The 11,257-nt window shown below is 44.0% G+C and overlaps 1 protein-coding gene across 1 annotated transcript in view; it reads left to right on the top strand.

The window, feature by feature from the left end:
- Nucleotides 1–6: 6 nt before the first annotated feature.
- BPGM (bisphosphoglycerate mutase) overlaps nucleotides 7–11,257 on the top strand; it is a 27,645-nt gene continuing 16,394 nt past the window's right edge. The window contains exon 1 of the mRNA XM_059396383.1: nucleotides 7–14. The gene's annotated coding sequence lies outside the window, so the exon portion shown is untranslated. The remainder of the gene's footprint in view (nucleotides 15–11,257) is intronic.

The raw sequence follows: 11,257 nt of genomic DNA, 5'->3' as shown, positions 1-11,257 counted from the left end.
TGGCCTCTTTGCAGGTGAGTGGTTTTGTTTCAGGATTTTGCGGTTGCGAACCTTTCTGTTTTTAAGTGATGGGGTGTTTTAATTTGGAGTGCAGGAAGGCCAGTTCTTGACGCCCCCGATTCCGTCTTTGGAGGGAATCTGGTGCTCCCTCGTCCGCCGCTCGAGCCCCCACCCTCGCTGACTCCCCAGGTCCCTCTCAGGTCCCTTCCTCAGAATAAGCCTTTCTGGGACGCACAGATCTGTCCGCTGAAAGGAGGACTGCGCTTTGGTCGTGGTGTCTTGACGGCGAGCACAAGCAGAGGAGTGGGAGGGAAGGATGAACTGATCTCTCCCGGACGTGTGAGGCACAGGGTAGCGGAGCAGGGGTCCTGGAAGCAAACTCGGGTGTTTTCAGGGCCACCGGCACTCTATTTAGGGCAATGGCAGACCTGGCCCTAACCGTCTAAGTGGATAGGAAAAGCCTGCATGCCAGGGAAGGAGAAAGAGGCGAATAAGTGCAGTGGTTTCACGGAGCTCTCACATCGAGCTAAATCACAGGTTCTTAGAATCACGAAAAATTAAAAAAAAAAAAAAAAAAAGTAAGTCTATTTCTTCTCCATTCAAAGGGATGAGGGCTGTATGAGTGGAGAAGGACAAGAGAAATGCTTCATGGAAGGACAGTTCACAGTTACTTTGAAAAAGTAAAGTTAAAGGATAATTAGTTGTTTGCTAACTTATTATACTCCTCTTCCCCTACCACCTCCCTTCCAAATGACGGAGGCTTTACAGCTTGTGAGTGGTAACCAGAACGCGAACTGACCAAATGCAGCCTCTGGGTGGGGGAAATCGAAGGGCATCTTTCACCGGGAGGTACTACAGCTTTCTGTAATGAAAGCAGAACACATGTCAGCGTGTACTTTGGTTTAAAACTCTCTCCCCTGAGGCTCCCCTGGCCCCTGGTTTTATCCATCTTTTTTTTCCTCATCTACCATAGATGCCCCTCATATGGTGGTGGGCTTTCCTTTATTATAAGTTTTTGTTGTTGTTGTTTGTTTGTTTGTTTTTTTAATTCTAGTTAACACGCAGTGTTATATTTGTTTCAGGGGTACGAGGTAGTGATTCAACACTTCCATGCGTCACCCTGTGCTCACCACAAGTGCACTCCTTAATCCCCATGGTGGTGGACTTTAGAGAAATGTAATTCAAGCGAATGGTATAGCAGAAGGAGCTCTGAGTTGGAAGTCAGGACCCCCAGGTTTTAGTGTGGAAGCTGTTGTTATTTGTGTAATCTTAAACAAATCTTTTCAACCCTCTGGCTTAATTTTTGCATCTTTAAAAAAGCGGAGGTTGCAGCAAATTATTTTGGAGGGGCCATGCTTATGTTAAAAGTCTGTTTTAAAATAAAGATGATTAGACATTTTCCACGACAAGTACATAAGCAAAAATCTCATAGCAGTAAATTCTGGGCCAATCTGTCAGCAAATAAACGTTCCCATCTACAAAGGGTAGTACTTGTTCTTTTGTGCCCCTCTTTAAGCCACACCCAAAGGATCATTGTAGAAAATTTGGTCATTGTACAGAATAACCATTATACAGAGTATAATGTGGCAGAAAATGTGCTCCTTTATTCTGTCACTCGGGGGTACCTATTAGTCTGCCCAGGGTTTGGGCAGGTTTGGCCAGTCTCTCTTCCTCTTTTGCCTTCTACGGTTGGCTGAGATTAAGTGGCATATTTCATTTTAAGTAATGACCGATACATCTAAATTCAGCTGTGCGTTCAGTTTTTTGGGTCCAGTGCTCAGAGAACAGAGGACACAAATATTTGAACCAACAGGTCTCTTGAACATCCTTAGAATGAAATCTGGTGTGAGAGAATGTTTACATGGAGAAATAAGACTAAAAGTATTACTTAATAATAAAACTCTTACACGGAAATTTGGCCACAAATACTGAAAAAAAAAAAAACTTTATGAAATGTAGAGGAAACCTTAGCCACTTGATTAAAGCATTTGGATTGTAGAATAGTGCTTAATATTTGGTATGCTTCTAGAGCTGTGTCTTACCATCAACTCTCCACACCCCCAGCACAAACAACATTTGGTTGTATTTCTCCTTCCACTACCTAATTTAGTTTTTTCTCTGTATCCCCCTTCTCATTTTACTTTATTCCCAGCTTTTACTTCCACACATACCTCAGCAAGGTAGGATCAATTTCAGGGGCCAGAGGTCTGGGTGAGTTTTCATTAGTCTGCTCCATTCAGCCCAGAATGCCTCTCACTCTTCGGCAGAGTGGTGTTGTTTTTTTTTTTTTCCCACCATAATCTCATTTAGTCTCCCTAATAGTCCCTTGAGAACAGCAATTATCCCCATCTTTATGGATAAGGAACCTGAGGTCCAGAAAGTTTGAATTAATTGATAAACACCACACCATCAGTAAGTAGCAGAGCCGAGACTAATGTCCAGGTTTCTAGACCTCAAACTTCTGGGATTCGGTGGCAATAGCTTGTGTAGACAAAAGCTATTATCTGGGGGGAAATAAGTAACCAAAGTTAGGAAGGAGGTGTCCTGAGTGGGTGTTGGGCTCATCAGTGATGCCGCGCAGGCTGGAACAAGCGGCACGCCCCGGGCAAGCGCTCATCACATGACCCAGGTAGATCTCTTCCCTATGAATGGGGGTCTACATGCATGGTTTGCTACCCATGTAACAAGGGATCAGTAGGGGCTGCTGGTAGAGGTAAAATTGGCGAATGACCAGGGTTACGGTGCCTGGAAAGCACCAGGAAGTGATAGCATCTGCTTCTCCTGGGAAAGAGTTGCTCTTAGAGCACAGATGGAAAAGTTACCGTAAAGCTTTAGGGAAAGTAATAGGTGGTGGAACACAAGGTACTTTTACATACAGTCATGTTTGGACTTCTAAAATTGAGCTTTTTTGACTCTAAGGAACTGAACTCTGGATTTCATTTCCCCTGAGAACTGTTCCTTTTTTAATTTATCCGAAACATGATTAACCTTTTTTTTTCTATCCTCGAGTACGCCAGCCTATCTTTTATAGAATTAGACTCCTCTAGAGTTAGATTAAGAGTTGTTCAAAGCCATGCAATGAGGGTTTGGACTAGGGAAAACATCTGACGGGTGAAGGGAGCATCTGAATACCTAATATTGAGCGGAAGCTTTTGATCACAGCAACTCTGGCTCTGTATCCCTTATTTTCTGTTACTTCAACATTCTATCATTGATCACACTTCTTACTCAGTTTTTAGAAGCAGAAAACAAAGTTTTTATTTTTAGACTGGTCTTTATCCTATCATTTCCCTCGCCTGTTCATGAGTCGTTCTACTAGAGTATCAGATACTACTTTTCAGACTCCCGAGGAAGGGAGGCAGCAGCATCCCAGGAACATTAGTTTGGAAGATGGGATGAGCCTCAGTTACGGTGGGGGGTAGGGAAGGTGTGTGAAAGTAAATGGTTTGATGAGGGACAGAGTAGGAGGCAGCAGCAAGATTGTCTAGTGCTACATTTACTGAAACTATCTAGAGGTCCTGGAAATATGGTAGAAGTAGCCTCAGTAAATGCAATGCCGTGTATTTGGACCAGTCCCCTATGCCCCTACCCACCTACTCTCTCCAGCCTAGCCTTGCCTTGACAAAAGGATGGTTAAAAAAAAAAAAAAAAAGAAAATTAACTTCAGTTTTACGGTGACATTTATGGAAAGAATATCTTTTGCTCTGTAGGCAATTGAGATGGAATTTCTATACATAGACATAGTGAGAAATCTTTGAAAATATTCCACCTGCATAGTGTGTTTCCTTTGAATCACCTGTCTCTCTACTGCTCAGCCAGCTTCTCAGCGTGTATGCCTGAGCCAGCCTGCGTTCTCCTGAAGTGCAAGGCACTGTGACAATTTACGAAGGTGATGTCTGAGAGAAGTAAAGCACGTCAGAATGACATATTTTTGAAGTTAGTTAACAGCATGAATACTTTTTCTCTATAATTTTACCTTGAACCCATTATTAAACCAATTAAGCAGAAGTAAACAGACTGATTTGAATGTGCTTGGTATTGTCTTTTGTGAGGAATAAAAACAATTATGAATGGGATTCCATTACTCAAGGTACTTGCAGTTCTAGCCAAGAATAAAATCAGGTGATTTAATAATTCTGAGATTATCCCACGACAGGATGCTTAAAGGTTCAAAATGCTGATGTGATTAGTAGGTCTGAGTATGGTATCCAGCTATGCCAAGGTTTGCCAAACTAAGGCCTTCTGGTCTACTACCTGTGTTTGTACGGCCCACAAGTTATGACTGGTTTTTAAGTTGTTGTTTTGTTTTGTTTTACTGGTTGAAATACATCAAAGAATGACAATACTTCATGGGCATGAAAATTATATGAAACTCTAATTTCAGTGTCCATACATAAAGTTTCATTGAAATAAAACTTCCTTTATTCATTTATATAGTTGCTTTCAGCTACAGTGGCAGAATTGAGCAATTGTAACAGAGACCTAAAAAATTTACTATTTGTCCTTTTACAGAAAAAGTTGCCAACACCTCAGCTAAGCTGTAGTGTTTTTCACATCTGTCTCCTTCATTCCATCTCATCAGCCATTATCCTGCTCCAGGTCTTCATTATATATTACCAGAATCATCGCAAAAACCTCTCACGTATTCCTATCAGTCGTTTTTCCCCATCTCATTCTGTGTTTGTAAGTGCTGCCTGATCCTCCTAAAATACACATTATTAAATCTTCAGTGATGTCCCAATACTTATGGAAGAACCAATCTTCTTTGGCACAAGGCCTTTTGTGGGGCCACTATCAATCTTATCTTTCTAGGTTTGTCTCCTCCTACTTCCTTGATATACCCTGTACTTTGGATAGAGATCGTATAATTTTCCATATGGGACACTGAGGTGTGAAAGGGGCCCTATAATAATTATGTTGGGGAAACAGACCTATAGCAAGACTGTTCTAGGCAAACGTGGAGGTGTGGTCACCCTTTCTATACTCCAGACAGTTTGAATGGCTCATCATTCTCCATATGCACATGTTCCCTTGCCTCTACTCAGTATTCCTTTAGGCTAGAATTCGTTTTTCTTTTTCTATAAATCTACCTCTTGAACATCTTTCCAAATCCAGCTTAAATAGTACCATGTTCATGAAGCCTTACTCAGAAATAATCTCCCCTTTTCCATCTCCCTTATGAATGAAGTGCTTTCTCATGATATGGATTACTTTCTGCTTTAGTGATACAGACGCGCGTGTACACAAACACACACACACACACACACACACACACATCCCTTTTCCCCATCAGTTCCTTGAAGACCTAGTTGTTGGATTCTGTACTCCTCTCAGTCCTGCATTATACCCCGTTCAAATGGGGTTTGCATGCCTAAAGAATGAGTTAATTGACTAGACTGGGGAGACTGATGAATATTTGGGGCTGTCAGTTTGTAAATTGGCCATTTTATGTGAATAAAGTAGTGAGAAAAGATTCCAAGGACTGAGGACAGAGACTTAGGTGCCAATGTGGTGATGTAGCACTGTGGTTCAAGGTCAAAGGGTAGGCTTGGGAGTCTAGCCTGCCTGAGACTGAACTCCAGCTCCCACCATTTGTAATCTGTGTCACCTTGGTCAAGTTGACCTTACCTTCTAAGTTTCTGCTTCTGTAAAATGGGAGTAACCATAGAACCTTCTCCATAGAATGGTGGTTGAGGATTCAAATAGTCCCAAACATATGGTGAGCCCTCCATGAATATTGGCTGCTGTGACATCGTATGCTGTTAGTGGTGGGTAGGAAAATACAGAGACCCAAGACCAGGATGTAATAATGGAAGAGCTGAGACCCAAGACCAGGATGTAACAGTAGAGGAGCAGAGAGAAACACAGCACCAGAATCTTAGAATAATTCTAACCCCTCCATTGAGGTAGTCAGCCTCAGAGGGATCAAAGAGGCGTGAGTCCTGAGAGAAGATGGTCTTCACTTAGTAAGACATAACTAATTGGCGGTCTTGAGAGACCATTTCAGTAGTGTGGTTAAGGCTCAGTTTAGGTGTCAGAGGACTGAAAAAATAATGGCCAGAAGGAGGGGAAAACAAAGAGGAAGGTGTGAGAAGATGAGACACAGAGTCACGTAAAAGATCTGTTTGTTTAGTAATTTTTTTCTTTGAGCAACACCATACTTGAAAAAGGAAGAAACCTTGGGGTACTGAGTACTTGATGTCAGGGTAATGAGATTGAGTCCTGCATTGGGCTCCACACTTAGCAGGGGAGCCTGTTCTACATTCTCTTCCTCTCCCTCTGCCCCTCCTCTCCGTACAAGTGTGCTTTCTCTCTCTCTCTCTTTCAAATATATAAATATATCTTTTTAAAAAAGGAAGAAACCCTGGGGTATGCTAATTCAGTAGTAAATCATTGACTAAAATTAGTGCTTAATTCAGGTGCTGGTAACCCCTTGCCAAGGCATAAACGAGGCATCTTGAGAATCAACTCCAGAGCAGTGAGCTTTACCAAAAACAATACAAAAAACAAAGCTGGATTTAAAAAAAAAAAAAAAAAAAAAAAGTTTTTAATTTGCGGTGGGGTGTGTATATTCATAGTGGGGTACCTCTTTGTAAATTGCCCACTTGACTTTGTGCCGTAAGGCCTTTCCCCAGAGCAGTCAGAGCTGAGCCTCCTTCATGTTCACCTTGTTTGTGTGCATTTTATGAAACGACTGCCTGGGTTTGGAAGAACGAGTTGTGACTGGAGATGGTCCTGTGAAGTGAAGCCAAGTGAGCCTGGATACTCCAACCCAGACTCTGAAGTCTCCATGGTGAGGAGGAAGAGCAGGGGTATGGGCGGCGGATGTGGATGGCACTTCCAGTTCGCCACTTAGGGGCTCCGTGGGTTTCACTGGTTTGTCTTTCGGGTTTTTTTTTTTGTTTTGTTTCAAGTATTTATTTAAATTCTAGTTACTTAACATATAGTGTAATGTTGTCAGTTGGAGTCTCCACAGCTCTGTGGAGATGTTGGCCATTTGTGAATATGCTAAACCGTGAAGGATCCAGGAATGTAACAGATGATCATGACTGACTTTGGCTTTGCCATTAAATACGCTGCCATGCTCGGATTAAGGCCTCCTAACCCCTCAGGCCTGCCAACCGAGTGTTTTTACTTTGGCGGTTACCACTCATAACTGCCAAGCCTTGGGCTCATTAGCACAATGTAATCACTTCTGTTGACTTCGGTTCCGTCAACACACCTTCCTACTAAGTGCCCAGCATGTGTCACATGTCACACTAGGTTTTAGAGAGTGGGTGGTGAGTGAGGCCTGCCGTGAGATGCAGCTGCCAGTGTAACAGAGCACGTAGATGCTGAACAAGTAATCCGTACCAGTGACCCATCACAACTGTACCCAGTGTTCTAGAGCGGCTGCTTCAAGAGTGTAGACCAAGCAGGACTGACCACTTCTGGGGGGTAGGAAGGAAGGGCAGAGAAGTTGGCGTAGAGCCGAGGTGGTCTCAAACCAGCAGTATCTCAGCATCACCTGGGAGCTTGTTAGAAATCTAGATTCTCAGAGTCTCAGGCCCATGCCAGAGGTAATCAGTCAGGCCTTGGAAGGGAAGCCCAGCACTCGTTTGTAACCACTTCTCTTGGTGATTCTGATGTATGTTCAAGTTTGAGAACCACTGGCCTCGAGGAAATAACCTTAAAACTCAGCTCTAAAGCTGTTCCAGTCAACATGGTAGCCACTGGTCACATGAGCCTTTGAAATGTGGCTGGTCCAAGTTGAGCTGTGCTTTACAGCTAAAATCCACATCAGGTTTCAAAGACTTACTATGAAAAAAAGAGTGTAAAATACCCCATGAAGAATTTTATAGAACTCATAGGTCAGAATAATATTTTGAAACTGTAAGGTTAAATAAAATATATTATTAAAGTTAATTTTATTTATTTTCCCTTTTTAACATGGCTTTTAAAAGATCTGAAATTATGTATGTGGCTAACTGTGTATTTTGATTGGACACAGCTGAAATAAAGGAAGACTAGAAGTTACCTAAAGCTGAGTGGGACTGAGGTGGCAGTTGTGGGGGCGGGGAGGATGCTGGGCAAGGGTTCTGGATAGGGTACAGTGTGTGCAGAGGTCCTGAAGCAAGAAAGAACACGGCATGCTCAAGGAAATGAAAGAAAACCAAAGCCTCACAGGTCACATGAAGGATTTTGAACTTTATCCTAAGACCAACTGAAAGTGATTGGGGATTTTATTTTATTTTATTTTATTTTAAGATTTTATTTATTTATTTGACACACAGAGAGATCACAAGTAGGCAGAGAGGCAGGCAGAGAGAGAGGAGGAAGCAGGCTCCCTGCTGCACAGAGAGGACCCTGGGATCATGACCTAAGCTGAAGGCAGGGGCTTTAACCCACTGAGCCACCCAGGTGCCTCTGATTGGGGATTTTAAATAGGGTGCTCACTTTTCAGGATGTTTGCGCTAATCAGTGAGGGCATGAGAGCTACATCTGAATATAGCAAGACTCTAAGAATCCAAGCTTCTCCTCCACCACCCCAAAAGATGGTGGGAGTGGAGGCATTTGGTCAGGACCCAGAGGGAGCAGGACCGCACCCATCACCTGCCTTGGCCCCAGGATCCAAGGACAAACACCCCAGACAAGATGGGGAAGCAGACACCTGGGAGAGGCAGTTTTGCTTTCAGTTCACTTTCCGCTGGGTTAAAGCTCAGAGCTGGCGGAAGCATTCCAGGAAGAGTACAAAGTTGAGTAGAAGTTTGATTCCAGAGCTGGGCTCTGCAGGGCCCTGGCCAAGGGTTTGGTGAAGGAAGGCCAGAGACAAGGAGAGCGGCACATGTGGAGGTGAGAGGGTGTTCGACAAAGCAGGGAAAGCCAGGATTGGAGCCTGGAGGCTGGGGGTCTGACCATCTCCCAGGGTATGGTGGCCTCTCCCTTCATCTGCGGCCTGGAGGAGATTTCTTTGGAAGTCACGGTTCACATGTTAGCAGACTCCATCTAGCCTCCAGACATGTTTTGTTTAGCTCATATTTTTCAAATATATTTAAATTAGTCAGCAGTATTAATATCAGATGTCACATTTATTTTTTTAAAGATTTTTTTTTTATTTATTTATTTGACAGAGATAAATCACAAGTAGGCAGAGAGGCAGGCAGAGAGAGAGAGAGGAGGAAGCAGGCTCCCCGCTGAGCAGAGAGCCCGATGCGGGACTCGATCCCAGGACCCTGAGATCATGACCTGAGCCGAAGGCAGCGGCTCAACCACTGAGCCACCCAGGCGCCCCTCAGATGTCACATTTAAAAGGTGCATTTTTGGTGTTCTTGAAAATTAGAAGATCCGGGAACCCCAGTTCCTCAGCCTCACAGAGAAATGGGGGAGCTAAGTAGTCGCTTCTCCTTTTAGTTGTATATGAACTTTTAGGAGTGGAAATGGCCCTTTTTATGTTTTTTGAAGACTTTTTTTTTTAACCTGAAGACAAAACTGAGTTCATAGGTTCTCTGTGGTCTGACTCGAAGTCTTACATTCTTACGTTCTCTCCAGTGTTTACTTTGAGGAGTTCCATCTTCTGTTTGTTCCCCAGAAAGATCCCAAGAATGGGACCCTTGGTTCAGTGAGACGGGCTTATGCAAAAGCTCTGTCCATTTACACAAGAGTCGCATCCATCAGAGAAGCCCGTGTGGTCCCCACAGTTCTCTAAGGTTCCCATCACCCCTGTGGCCCAGCGTCACTGCTCTTCCTCTCTGTCTGGCCCCCCAGACGTGTGAGTTTGCAGTCCCTGCCTGAAACTTGAAATGAGACTGACTGGGCTGCTGTGTATTTGTTGGTAAACACTTGGTATACCAGCTCCCATGGTGATTAAAATCTTAAAGATTGCAAGCTCTAAACCTCAACACCTCCTCTGTAAATATTCAGCATTAATTAACTAGGAAGTCAATTGATAGCAGCAAGGTGGAAAGAAGGAAGTAACTTTGTTTACCCAAGATAGATGCACTAGTCTAGTACCTTATCCTGTATCCACCCCTGGAGGTCAGAGTGAGGGAAGGGTATTTGTGTAGTCTTTCTGGCTATAGTATTGTTTCTCTGCTCCAGTGTATGTATTGGGGGCCTGGGTGGGGGGGGGGGGGGAGAGACTGGAAACAGAGAAATTGTTCTATTTCTCAAACAAATCAAGCAAATAGAGCAGATTTAAAATACTGCCAAGCTTGGCAGTAAGTGCCTGGGTGTTCATGTTCTTGCTCTATTTTGTTCTCTTGATATAGTTCATAATCAAAGACAATGGAGAAATGCTTCTGCTTACAGAATTTGTCTAACATGTCCTTTTCCATTTGAAGGGAAAATAGCTTCATTAACATAAGGAGGCTTCCCCCTTGACAAGACAGAGTAAGGGTTGAGGGGGCTTCTCTTTAGGGGACGGAGGGAAGGGGGAAGGCTCCATCCCCCTTCTCCACCAGAAGCAAAAACCAAAACAGTGACTGTTACAAGGGGGTGAATGCAGTTTTTGACTGATCAGAAGCTTCTACTACTTGGTGAATTGGGCTCTTGAAAGAAAAAAGCAATACAAAAAATGTCTTTCTTTTGCAAATTAAACACACACACACACACATACACATGTGCACACACGCACGCACATTTATTATTTGGTTTCTCCCAGTGCCCCAGAAGGAGTTTGTTCAAGTGAAGGAGCCTAAAGCTTGAGCTTCATTAGCTTCATGGTTATTCTGCTTCAGGGCACCAGTAATCACGCAGCAAAACGCTGCCCAGATGTCTTTCATCCTGTTCTTTCTTCTTCCGCCATCCCCAAAGGAGTGTCGAGGGAGGGCAGAAGCATCGCTCACTCTCCCTCCCTCCAGAAATTCTCAGCTCTGGGAGGTGGTTTCGCCTGAGCCCCAAGCCCAGTCTCTTCCAGATGCTTCCCGCTTTTCGTGCAATAAAGCTTCAGACCTGATGCTTGACAAGAAATGGAAGTCCAGGGGCGCCTGGGTGGCTCCGTGGGTTAAGCCTCTGCCTTCGGTTCAGGATCTTGGGGTCCTGAGATCGGGCTCTCTGCTCAGCGGGGAGCCTGCTTCCCCCCCCTCTCTCTGCCTGCCTCTCTGCCTACTTGTGATTTCTCTCTGTCAAATAAATAAATAGGGAGAGACAGAGAGAAATCACAAGTAGGCAGAGAGGCAGGCAGAGAGAGAGGGGAAAGCAGGCTCCCCGCTGAGCAGAGAGCCCGATGTGGAGCTCGATCTCAGGACCCTGAGATCATGACCTGAGCCGAAGGCAGAGG

The sequence above is a fragment of the Mustela nigripes genome, chromosome 4 (assembly GCF_022355385.1).
Source record: "Mustela nigripes isolate SB6536 chromosome 4, MUSNIG.SB6536, whole genome shotgun sequence".
NCBI classification, from domain to species: Eukaryota; Metazoa; Chordata; class Mammalia; order Carnivora; family Mustelidae; genus Mustela; species Mustela nigripes.
Note: the sequence above shows the minus strand (reverse complement) of the source record. Positions and strands in the feature narration are given on the sequence as shown.